The sequence below is a fragment of the Takifugu rubripes genome, chromosome 18, assembly GCF_901000725.2.
Source record: "Takifugu rubripes chromosome 18, fTakRub1.2, whole genome shotgun sequence".
NCBI classification, from domain to species: Eukaryota; Metazoa; Chordata; class Actinopteri; order Tetraodontiformes; family Tetraodontidae; genus Takifugu; species Takifugu rubripes.
The window spans coordinates 1,816,111-1,828,566 of record NC_042302.1 but is presented as its reverse complement, the minus strand read 5'-3'; the positions used below and the strand labels follow the sequence as shown (position 1 = coordinate 1,828,566).

The window sequence follows — 12,456 nt, the reverse complement described above, 5'->3', positions numbered from 1 at the left end:
CATGCGCACTTCCCTCCTCATCTGGGGATAAAGAAAAGACATAACTTTATTGAAATGCCCCCACAAAAAACCAATGAGGGTTATGATTTGAGCTCTACAATTAACACAACAGTTCTTTGTCTCTGGAAAAAAAGTCAATATTCCCTTTGGTGCCGCTCTGTACAAATGGTGGAGGGGATCTGCATTTCAAAGTTAATGTTGCCATGGTGCTCTGAAAGCAAGCGGGAAGGAGAAGCTTCCTTCTACTTCATGCCGTTTGATTTTTTGGGGGGGTTGTTGTCCGCCTTTTTTTCTTCTACAAACTGATTTTTCACCAAAAAAAAGGGGGGAACATTTGAGTCATGCTGAGGTTGGGCAAACGTGCATCCTGCGAAGAGTCCAAGCATGGAAATTACCACAAGATGAGTGCTTGGTTCCTCGGTGGACTCTGCCAGGGTTCAAAATGTCTTTTCGGTTTACTTATATCATCTGTAACACAACATCTGTCATTTCAGAAGCTTCTAATGTGCATTTGATGGCTTGTTTCTCAATGAAAATCAAAGCAGCGCCCCCTCCTGAATGTAGAAAAACAGAGCATCAAACACACTCAGTGTCAACGCAATCAATATTCTCAGCTTTGAAAGTCGTTTGGCTGAACAGCCACTAAAATAATCCTTGGAGGCTGTAAGAAAAGCCATCTGGGACACCCCCCTCCACCTCCAGACAGCCTGCTTTTATGGCTTCCCCTAACACTAGTCACATGTTAGCAGTTTCCATTGTCCCAGAACACTTAGCCAGCGCCACAGCGCCATGTAACACAGCAACACTGTCAGTTACTTAAGGGCAATCATGTCATGTGCTGCCAATTCAGAAACGGTTCTTAGGAGACCTAATGAATCAAGCCCGGTGACTGTTAGCTGCCAGCTATCGTGTGTGAAGAGGAGACATTTTTACAGCCGTAGAAATGAAGGAAGTGCTCTCTGAAGACTAGAAGACAGTTTTGAAACCGGTGTTAACGCGACATTCTAGAAATGCTGACTTTGCTCAGCTCTATTGCTCCTGGATTTTCCCTCAGTAGTGGGATAATAGTGCTTTATGAATTCATGCATAGTGCATGATTGCTAATTTATGCCCCTTGTCCTGTTGCATATTTCAAAAGAAATTACAGTGGAAAGCTTGGTCCATTTTGTCCCGCAAGGAAGTGCTATTCTGGCACTTTGACTCAAGATAGTCTCCAATTTTAAGATACAGGAGTCAAAGGTTATTCCCCATCTGTTCATTTCCTGACAGGCAGCAGCAGGGAGAGAACGTCCTTACCCAGGTGCAAACACGCACTGAAGCAACAAAACAAAGGTGCAACTCTCAGTTCTTGCCGCTGCACTCACATTTAAATCCCATATAACTCGTTTGGGCAAAAATGGGAAAATAAATGGTAAGGCAAATTAAATGCGTTGATTCATTGTTGAGATATACAATGACTGTTCAATGCTTGTTTATTCTATAGTGATCCTGTGAGCTGTCAGGAGAAATACAGCTTTAAAAATACCTAAAAGACAACAAATCAGCAAAACAATGGGGTAAGAGGGGTGTTTCCTCCTGTTGTGATGCATAAACCTTAAACACAGCTAAAGAGATGTGTATCATGACAATCAGGCCTGTGTAAAGACATTTTGTGTGTGTCCGTGTGTGTGTGTGTGTGTGTGTGTGTGTGTGTGTGTGGGAAGGGGGGGCAACTTTTAACAAAACACAACCTCAGTCATTCATGGTTGCCCTGAATATTTGACTGTGGGAGCTCAATGGCCACAATATAAACAAGTAAGCGATTTTTACGGATTTTTTACAAGGGAATGTTAAAAGCTTAAAACTGCAACATGAAATTGCAAATGCAGTCCATTCTAAGCAAATGAACCTTTAATTATTGCTGTCATAACTGGGCAGAGAACCGGTTCTCAGGAGCAGAAGGTGGCTATATTCTTGCAAGACGTGTTTGTCCTGTCGCAGTTCAAGCTTCAAATTTATGAGAGGCACCTGCTGCCTTTGCGCTGGGCGCGCAGGTGAATCTGCTTCCTGTCTTCGCCACCGTTTCCCCACAACCAGTGGCCTTTCGCTGCCGCTTTATATTCAACGGGTGTCCGTCATTCGTGAAGTGGTCAATAAAGTTTGATTCACAAGACCTGGGGTGGGCGACTCCACACGGCTGCTTTAATTCCAGGAGATGTAAATGACGGCCCAAGATCCGACCTGATTTCCTCAGGGATTGCAGAGAGGCTGAGGGAAGAGGGGGGGGGGGTTCGGTGTAAATTATCACTTCAATAGGTCAGAGGTGAAAGATAAATGATGCCCTTGCATCACATTAAAATACCATCATGGCCTTACAGCATTAGTTGGACATAAACCTCTTTTTAATCAGCCTCAGTGGGGATTAATTCCAATCAAGCAAACATGACCCTGTCAGTATTCCATTGTTTATTTTCAAAAACAAATATGCATGTATGAGGAGGGACGTATACTGGAGGTGCTGGGAAAGGGCTGACAGATATATTCTGAAGAACTGGGACAGTAGCAGGAGCCCTACCAGCCTCTGTGCGGCGCCCCGGAAGAACCATTAATTATCCAGATATCCAATAAAGGCAATAAGGATTTCTACTCTTCAATGATGGAGAAAACCTTCTGCAAAGATGATATTCTGTTAGCATGCAAAAATGACACTTTTGTAACATTTACAGCAAATGGATATTAAAGAGTACCGTAGAATATATATATATAAATCTCTTCCTCGCCCTCCTGGGCGGTGCCTCCTTCCTTCAGACTCAGGTCCTCTACCAGAGGCCCAGGAGTCTGAGGGTTCTGCTCAGGATCTTAGCTGTTCCTAGGACTGCGCTCTTCTGGACAGAGATCTCTGATGTGGTTCCTGGTATCTGTTGGAGCCATCTACTTAGCTTGGGGGTTACTGCCCCTAGTGTCCCGATCACCACTGGGACCACTGTTGTCTTCATGCCCCACATTCTCTCCATCTCCTCCTTCAGCCCTTGGTACTTCTCCAGCTTCTTGTGTTCCTTATGCGACTGGACTGGACTGGTTTACGACACTGACTTTGGTGCGGAAGGTTGTCGGTTCGAATCCAGGTGAGCCCTTAGGCAAGGCTCCTTACGCATATATGCCTACACCTCGGTATGAGCGGAACATTAACTGATGGAGTCATACCGGCTCGGTTGGAACCCCACAACCTCACTGACTAAGAAGCGGCTCTTAGCTCATTGTTCAAATATATATATATATATACAGTATATAAAAAACATCAGTTCTGGTATATGGAACATGACTTTTGCTGAATACTCAAGTACCGTATTTTCTGGACTATAAGTCGCACTTTTTTTCATAGTTTGTCAGGGGGTGCGACTTGTACTCCGGAGCGACTTATATGTTAAATAAATACATTATTACACAATTTCACATGTTCGTTATTTTCACACTGACAACCACAAGAGAGCGCTCTAGGCGTGTACCTGAGGAACGAGTTCCTTTATTGACGCAGAAGAGGAAGCGGTGCTTCGTCTATGGAGTTAGACTTGATTGTTTGGTAAACTTGCTCAGATGTTCTTTATGCTATAGTTATCTGAATAACTGTTAATATGTTACGTTAACAAAGCAGACACGTACTCAGTTCATGTCGCTGAATTTGTTACGTTAGCATACCGTAGCCCTATTGCTAATCCATTATTATTTTAAATTGCCTTTCAAGATGAAATGTATGTTCTTGGTCTCGGATTTTATCAAATACATTTTCCCCCAAAATGCGACTTATAGCCCAAAATGCGACTTATATATCTATTTTTCTTCTTTATTATGCATTTTTTGGCTAGTGCAACTTAAACTCCGGAGCGACATATAGTCCAGAAAATACGGTACCTTTACTACATCCTCTACAGCACAAATGTATTATACATATATTACACCAGTGACTTCACTGTGTTTACATCAAAGCTATGGAAAAACATATGAGACAATAATAGAGGTAAATATTCAAAATTGTTAACAGCGTGCAAAGTATAGATTGTTAAATGATCGCACATATGCCTGTCAAATGTGTGTGTGCACCCAGGAAGTGTGTAGACTTGATTGCGACTCTGCTGCTGGGTAAATTCAGGATGAATGTCTTGAGTGATTATGAGTAATTATCTTTCCAAGCAATTGGGTACAATTGTGACGTAAACATCGACAGAACTTTTGAATCTTGATTTTATTTTGCGATAGCACATAGGTGTTAAGAGGATAGGAAGTACAAGAGTAAGAGTAAAGAGTAAATAGCTCCTCCAGACCCGCCCACCCGAAACCCATTCCTCAACCTGACCAGCTGTGCTTGCATTCTCTGGCTGGTTCTCGATCCACAGTGCGGAGACACAGACTTGTGAACTTGTGGAGTTCATACTTTGAAATCCACACCTTCCCCCACTGCTGCTGCTCCTGTAAGCCAAGGTGCAGTGCATTGTGGGATACCTAGCTGTCCACACAATTAAGATGAAATGTATACTTGATAAATGGGGCGGAGCGAGGACACTTCAGGGAAACTTGGAAGATACCTCGCAGGTTGGAACTGTGGTCGATGATGTTTCACACGTGCACAAGAAGGAAAAGAACCAAGAAGTATGACTGACAAATGTGATGAGACTGTTAGTGTTAAAAAAAACCTGATCAATGGTGACGATGGTACAGAGAATGAATGAATGTGTCACAGCCCCATTCCCCCAGGTCCCTCCTGTCCCTCTGCCCCAGTAATTTGCCTGAAGAACGGACTCTTTCCTGTTTCCTTGTCTGCCTGAGTTCCTGTTTGCCTGTGTACTAACAAAGGGTCACTACCAACGGTTCCAGCCTTCCAGAGTGCTGCTTTTGGGTCCATATTGCACCTGTCACAGAATGGATGGATGGATTCTGTCTATGTTTTGATCGATTAACAGCTTGCATGAATCTAATAAAAATCAACCGGCATAAATCTGAATTAAATTTCTTTCTGAATGACCCCATTGGATTTAAAATGTTCAGGTGATGCAGTTTTAATTCAATCGACATTGATTCCTACTTCATCCAAAATATTAAGGTCCCGTAAACATGGCTATTGTCTGTGAAACGTGGCGTAATGACTAAGGCCGGGCCAAGCATCTGGATTGTCGCCTGGTGTTGGGCTTCATAAAAACCTCCACGAGGATCATTTTAAGGCAGGACCTGGTCTCCGTGTGTCCCACAACAGAATATCATACTTCATGTAGTTCCTAATGAAATCCAAGCGCCCAACTGCAACGATCCCCATTTTCATGAATCATTCTCTGACCACTGAAGCTATGACTGGAAAAAACACCATTTCTAAGATAAATAACCCCGCTCTGTCTTAACCCTCTGACCCTTCCAAGCACTCCGTCATCTTCCCCTATCATCTTGCTGGGACACATCCACATCCATCCTGGTCGTCTCCTGTAGCCACCCCCCCCCCCCCCACCCCCCCACCCCTCACCCCCCTTTCTGAGAATAGTTTAATCTTTTTGACAAAGATGGAACTCTGCGTATGAAAGCAAAAAGCAAAGCCCCTATTCCACCCATCAAGCTGCATTACTACCTAATTACACTTAGATTACATTCATGCGCTTCCATGCTGCCAAACTCCACCCTACCCCCCCACCCCCCCGCATGTGCCAAACCCATTCTCCACTGTCGGCTGTGCCTGTACCAAGAATTATGGAGGCGCGTAATCTTGTGATATTGTGTCGGGATTAACATGAAATCTCATTATGGCTTGGTGAATCACAGAGAAGGGGAGGGTGGCGGAGGATCGGGCCAACGGGGGGGGTGTGTGTTACATCTTTGTTCACTTTTTTTCCGCCAGCTTCTTAAGCTGTTAAAGAAAGAAAGAGACATGAGAAGATAGGGCTGCATCATCTCAATTAGCCATGATGCCATTGTGGATGGGGGGATCTGTTATGCACAGAGGTGTGGTGGCTGGTTCGCCACAAGGGCCTGTTGAACACACACAGAAGGTCTGGACAAAACCAAACAGAGGTCAGTCAGATTTGTCCAGGCGCATTTTATGACCGACACATCTGTGAAGGTTGCCGTTACTTAAGTGATTTATTGGCGCCACTGAACCGCACCAAAACGCTCCTCGCCCTGTTAAATAAAACAAGTAGTCAGGCTACATAACATTTCCAACATGTGAATCCCACAGGGACGGCTTCTGGGGAGGACTTGGGGTGGTGGTGGTGGGAACGGGGGGGTTGGGGGAGGTTGTAGAGACACTTTTTTTTTTTCAGTTAAGCCTACATGATTCCCTGTGCTCCGACTTCCAAAAATGAACACACACATCAAACAAAAACAATCACACATTCAAACAGAAACATGAGACACATGCACACGTTCTGCGCAGATTTCCCCTCCCCCGATGGTGCGTGAAGCCTCAGGAGCCCCGACGAAATCGCGCCGAGACCCCGACAAGAGTGTTGCAATTCACGGGTGGGGGAAAATGCATACATTCTTTTTGGGAGGGGGGTGTAAATTAATACAGTTAAATATAGCTTTTCTGAGGAAACTATAGAAATAAACTTGACAATATTGGAAATGCTCAGACTGTTGCTTTATAGCAAAAAGCTTCCAGGTATGTGCAGGTTTTTGCAGATTTCCATTCATATCCTTGCGTGCAGAATTGGTCACATGTCTCAGGCGTGTTCCTAACTCTTGCACCGTGATGGCCAGGATATCCTTGGATAGCTCTGTGATCCAGAAGATGTCTGAATGGCACCTGAGATGGACTGAATTGAAAAATGCTGACTGTGCAGTATTTTGGGGTCAAATCCTGTAGACGGTGGACATCACAGTGACACTAAAGCAAAGCCAAAGGCTCGCTGAGGTTACAGCAAGGAGTTCTGGCTCTTCTGACTACCCATCAAGGAGCCATCGACCTAATGAAATGAACAAACTAGGAGCTGTGAGTAAATCTTCTGCATCCAGCCTGTTTCAGCTGGATTCCAAGGTGGGTGAACATCAAGATCCGCCTGTCACTTATCCCTTCAGCCATCCTGACAGTTATTATATTCCTCATCCTTTATGCAGAATTTGTGCCTACGTACAGTACACTGAGACGGAACAGAGCTGATAGTAGCCATTCGTGATTTCAAACAGGCTCTGTTTTATTTTCTAGGAAGTTTGAATAATTCTATATGATATTTATGTGGTCATTAGTTCGTAACACCCGGCTGGCATCCCCAAATGTCTGCTCCACTTTTTAAATTTCAACAAAGTATTTTTTGCGTCAGAATCCACTGGAATTCCTAAGCGCCTCTGTTCAGTTTCTCCCTGAAACACTTGATTTCGTCGGCACGATCATCCCACCGAATGCTTTAGCGGGCGGGGGGATGGGAGGGGGGGTTGCTGAGCGCGGAGCAGACACGGCACATCGGCTACTCCAGGAGTGTTCCAAGATTTTAAAAATGCGACCGTTCAGGGTCTAACAACAGCCTCCCGGGATGGTTCTTGCACATACTTGGCTCACTAGCTGTACATTGATAGTGGTTAAAAGATAAGAAACAGCTTTTTTTATATCCCAGTATAGTGGACAGCATCAATTGATGGAAATTTTACATTTTATAAATTCTCTTGTTGATTTCTATGAATAGTATTAGATCTTAGGAAATATGAATTGTGTTAATTAGTGATTTAAATTAGTAAAATCACAACTTATGGGTGATTAGTTGCATATAAGTCTTGGGCAGAAGGGGTTGTTGCTCATAAATACTTTTAGCTCTAATAAACAAGCTACGAAGACTCCTGGATTTGAGATTCGATCTGGAAACTTGACTTCAACTCGCAGCGGTGTGTCTGTCCATCGTTAATGTTATGGATCACAGACTTGTGTGTGAATGGAGACACTGAGAGAGTCCGCAGAATTCTCTCTGGGGTGTCCAGAATCCTGCAGTGACAGGTGGGGGTGAGGTGTGGTTATGGACAAGAAGCAGGAGAAGACCCTTCAAGACTCCCAGATTCCATTAGCCGGCCTGTGATGAACTGCTCCGCTACCAACACACATACACACATATACACAAAGATGGGACACATCCTCCCCCATCCCACAGCCTCGCCTCTTCATCCCCCACCTCTTCCCCGAGACACTTCGCACCCTCCGTCAGTCGCCATCGATCATACAAGACCTCCTCAGATGAAGGCTCAAAAAACACACGCAAACACTGTAACCATACAACCGGCAACGGCACACACGTGTGCAACTCTTTTACTCACTTGCTTGTACGTACACACACACTCCCAGCAACTCTACACCTCTTTCATCTGAAACCAAAAGCCCTCGCAGCACAGAGGAAATCCATTTGGGCCAAAATTAGCATCATGAGATCTACCTGATAGGCAGCAACTTGCACTCATCCCAGCAAAACGAAGACACATGCAGGGTAGTCTGCCTCTGCCCCCGTCCCCCTGCTGTCTTTAAAGGCTGCCGCTAATTTCCCTGCATTCCTGATCAATGCAGGAAAAGGAAGATCATTAATGAGCCAGGGTGAACCAGCACAACGTGGGGGATCAGTCTAATTAAGGACACATCAAAACACCACCAAAAAAAAATAAAAACTCCGTCAAGTTTAGCATGACGCCAACACGTGCGTATCCATGCGGCTTATTTCAGTCAACAAGTCAGAGGAATGAATCCAAAGTGCGGCTCACCTGTACTTTCCCAGTTACTTCGAAAGAGAACTCCCACATTCCTTGGGCAAAGATCCACAGAGAATAGAACCAAACACCTGCAGCCACAGCCACCTGCGCATCCAACTTGTTAACCCTTGTTGAGTCTCCTCCTGTGCCGGCGCGCGCGCGAGAGAGAGGAGGCGTCGCAGTAGTAGTATCGCTGCTAGGATGACGTGGGAGAGATGGAGGGAGGAGGGAAGCAGCACTGGTGCCTGGCGTCATTGGAGAAGCCGCATTCTGTGTGTCGGCATGCTCAGAGCAAGGGAACGGAGAAGGTGATAAAGCAAAAGAAAAGGAGGATGGAAGCCCCCTCCCACCTCGCCGCTGAGCCACGTCTCCCACACACGCGCACTCCTTCCCTCGTCCTACTACAGATTGCCCGCACTGATGAAATTTTAATGGTTCTCTTAGGAAGAATAATGAACATGCTACTCCCCGGAGTTGTGTGTATGTCTGTAAGAGGGTTTTCTACACCACACACACCTACAAAAGCATGTAATATACATGCACGCGTGCATGCAACTGCAAAGAGTGTATGTGTGTTTTTTTCTTAAACAGAGCTCAGCATACTCCCACTCACACACTGCCTGCAATCCTGCACGGATTCACTCACACACCCCACCTTTCCCCATCTCACACACCCCCACCTCCCCCAGCACATGCGCGCGCGGGTGCAAAACAGCCTGACATCCAACTTCAAAACCTCAGTAATGACAGACAGTCGCACGGGGAAGACAGGACGAGGAAAGTAAACACAGAGATCCAACACATCCTCAAAATGCTCTCATGGTGCGCACTCGCATCCGTGCGCACGGTTGCATAGCGGCGGACACACATGAGCACACACCCCAATGAAGTGGAACAAAGAGCACAGAGGCGGCATGTGGAGACACCAGTAGGAACACCGGGATGGGAGCAGAACGCTGGGGAAAAAGATTCTTCAAAGCACCTTCAGTGGGCTGCAGTAGGGTAGAGTCGGAATCACGGAAATTCCAAATATGAAGAAGGTAACACTGATCTGGTGCATCTGAAAAGCTTCTGAATGCTCTGGCAGACATTGGGGGGGGTGTGGGGTTACGCTTTCAATGGCTGTGGTGTCACATAAATGTCAGGAACTGCAATTCACTCATTTTATACCTATATTTCAAACAGGGTCACGCGAATTTCCTCGTGGCTTGTTTTGGCACGTAGTAGCTGTTGGTTTAAATTGCATAAACGCCACAGCACGGCAGAATATGAGATATTGAAATGAGTTTCAGGAGTGTGTGGGTGTGGCGCAGCCTGATCAGATAGATGGTAACCATGGCAACACTGTGTTTGTTGTGCAGAACTGTGTGTCAGTCAGAATGAAGGCCCTTCGCGGCAGAGAAAAGGAATAGAGATTAAACCCATAAACGACACCCTTTTCGCAGATGAAGGCAGCAAACGTGGAGGACAAACTAGGTTATTCAATTTAGATGAATTCCATCCACGGCGGGTTCGTGATCGACTGAATTCTCACACAGCTCAGCGGTGCCTGGGAAGCCTGTGCTACAGATAAGTCAGAAAAGTACAGAAAATGAGCAACAGTTGCTGTTTCTAGCTTATCGTTTCATACATTGGGATAGATTTGCTGTAATGCACCCTAACTGTTTTTGTTTTTCCAGCGGCCTTGTGTTTGGGAATGGCTCATTTGGCAGACTCGGCTTGCTAGGAACTCCAGTTCATTCACTGCGCCGATAACCTCTGTGTCACAATAACGTGACGTTGGATGTTAATGAAGCCAATAATGTACAACTAAAGAGTCATAGAAAGAGTGCAGAAGTAGCTCATAATAGGCCTCCGGGCTAGTCCAGACTCAAGCTCAGGCTAGAAAACACCATCGGATCAGTTTGATCTGATGACATCGTGTAAAGTGATTCTGCCTCTCGCTGATGGTGCTAATCTCAAAGTCAAGAGCAACGACCTATCAGCCATGCAAATGTGCGCAAGAGCATCTCCTGTATGTCATAAGGGTGAGGAAAGAGGTACACATAATTACTGTGGTGAATAAAAGTATGTGCAATTCAAAAAACTGTATTGATTTAAGGTTCTGATTAACATTAAAGATATTTAATATAATGTTTTATCTACAGCTGCATGACTGTTTACTACAGTGATGTCATGCATTTGGATTAAAACTGCTGACAAATCAACAAGTGCGTTAACAAGCACGCAGGGAAATCGAATTCCTGCCGTAGTTCGATTACGTCAAATGCATTTGGACGAAGTAGCTCAAAACCCGAAATGGGGATTTATTTTTAAAAGACTGGCTACATCCTGCGCGAGACCGTTGCATTATACATTCCGCACGTGCTCATGGTAGCTCTCAGACGCGGCAATTATTGACACATAAACTCGTTCATCTCGTTGATTTAGCTGTGGCTGATACCTCGCTACTTCTTTATTGATTGTGGTGACGTGAAAAACCAAGTAAATTAGTGCCCATTGACGCCGTAAGTTCGGGGACAGCTTGGCCCCTCCCATAATCTGACTACCGCAAACACCTTTGCAGACAGAAAGTCCGGTTGCATACATGCTGGTAAGTGTACTCCGATTTTCGTTGCGCCTCTTTATTTGCCAATATTTTCGTTTCATTAAGTAGTTTTTAAAAAATGAAAACGATACTGATAACGAACAATTTCCTGCTTCTCGCGTCTGACGCCGATACCTGATAAACAGGCAAATATTTCATCATTTTTTTTTAGAGGAAATGTACTGGGATGATTTTTTTTTAAAAGATTTTCAAAAAGGCCATTTCCCCCCAACGCTGATATTATTTTAGCCCTAAAACACTGGTGTTCAGGTTTTGATAAATGCGGATCTGGGTCCTTGATAAATCTGTGCATTTGATCCCTGGTCAAGAGTCAGGACACCATTTAAAGTAAACTACAGGTGAACAAAACAGGAGCAAAAGGCAGTTGTACCTACATCAATCGAGGATTCCTGAAGTTACATCAACGTTTTCCCACTGACCGGGTATCTGTAATCATCTCAGCAGGCGCCGCTGCTCCAAGGATCCTGCAAAGGTGTGATACACAAGACAAGGTAAATGAAAAACAAGCATTCGATTTGCTTGAGTTTTAGGGGGCTTCGTTCTTTGTAGATAGGCAGCTCAAGAGTTTCAAACTGCAGAGGCAGAACATTATTTCTTCATCCAGTTAGACGGTAAACCCCTACCTCCCGCAGCTCCCAGCTTTTCCCCCCCAACAATCCCCCGGGAATTCTATCACTCTGTGACCGAAGGTTTATCCAATCCAGGAGGGCTTAAAAGCAACGAAGGTTTGACAGCTAAAAAAGTTAATTTTCTGCGTTCTCGTAGCGGATGTTCCACACCAAGGTGTTGCATCTTCCCTTCTCGCCGTTCTGAAACCACATTTACTTTGTAAGAATTATTCACCTCTATCCCGCCACTTTCAAACGATGCTGCCTTTTTTGCTCCGCAGTCGTTCCTGAAAATCTCACTCTAACTGTTCAAAACAAGTCTCCTGGGAAAAGCCACCTTTTTCTTTGGCAAAGCAAGGATAAAATATGTTGATTATTGGAGGAGCCCGTTCAAGACCTGACAGTGATGATGGGAATCCTAGGGAGAGGTGGGGAAAACGACGACTGGCTAGGTTAAAGGTGTCAGGATACCTAGGAACCACTTGGAAATGGAGGATTTGTGTTAATTTGGTCCGATTCCTCCTGAGATTAAAAATGAAAACTGAGGCCTTTGGGCAAAAA

At 44.9% G+C, this 12,456-nt stretch overlaps 1 protein-coding gene across 8 annotated transcripts in view; it reads right to left on the bottom strand.

Moving 5' to 3' along the window:
* The window catches only part of nav3 (neuron navigator 3), a 283,562-nt gene that overhangs the window by 209,173 nt on the left and 61,933 nt on the right, over positions 1-12,456 (bottom strand). For 7 of the 8 annotated variants that reach the window (XM_029851618.1, XM_029851620.1, XM_029851621.1 and 4 more), the window contains exons 2-3: positions 11,662-11,751; positions 1-21 (exon numbers count right to left, since the gene is read on the bottom strand). The exon at positions 1-21 is cut by the window's left edge and continues 436 nt beyond it. The gene's annotated coding sequence lies outside the window, so the exon portion shown is untranslated. Of the gene's footprint in view, positions 22-8,691; positions 8,831-11,661; positions 11,752-12,456 lie in introns of those variants that run through there. The other variant, XM_029851619.1, reaches the window with a different exon arrangement.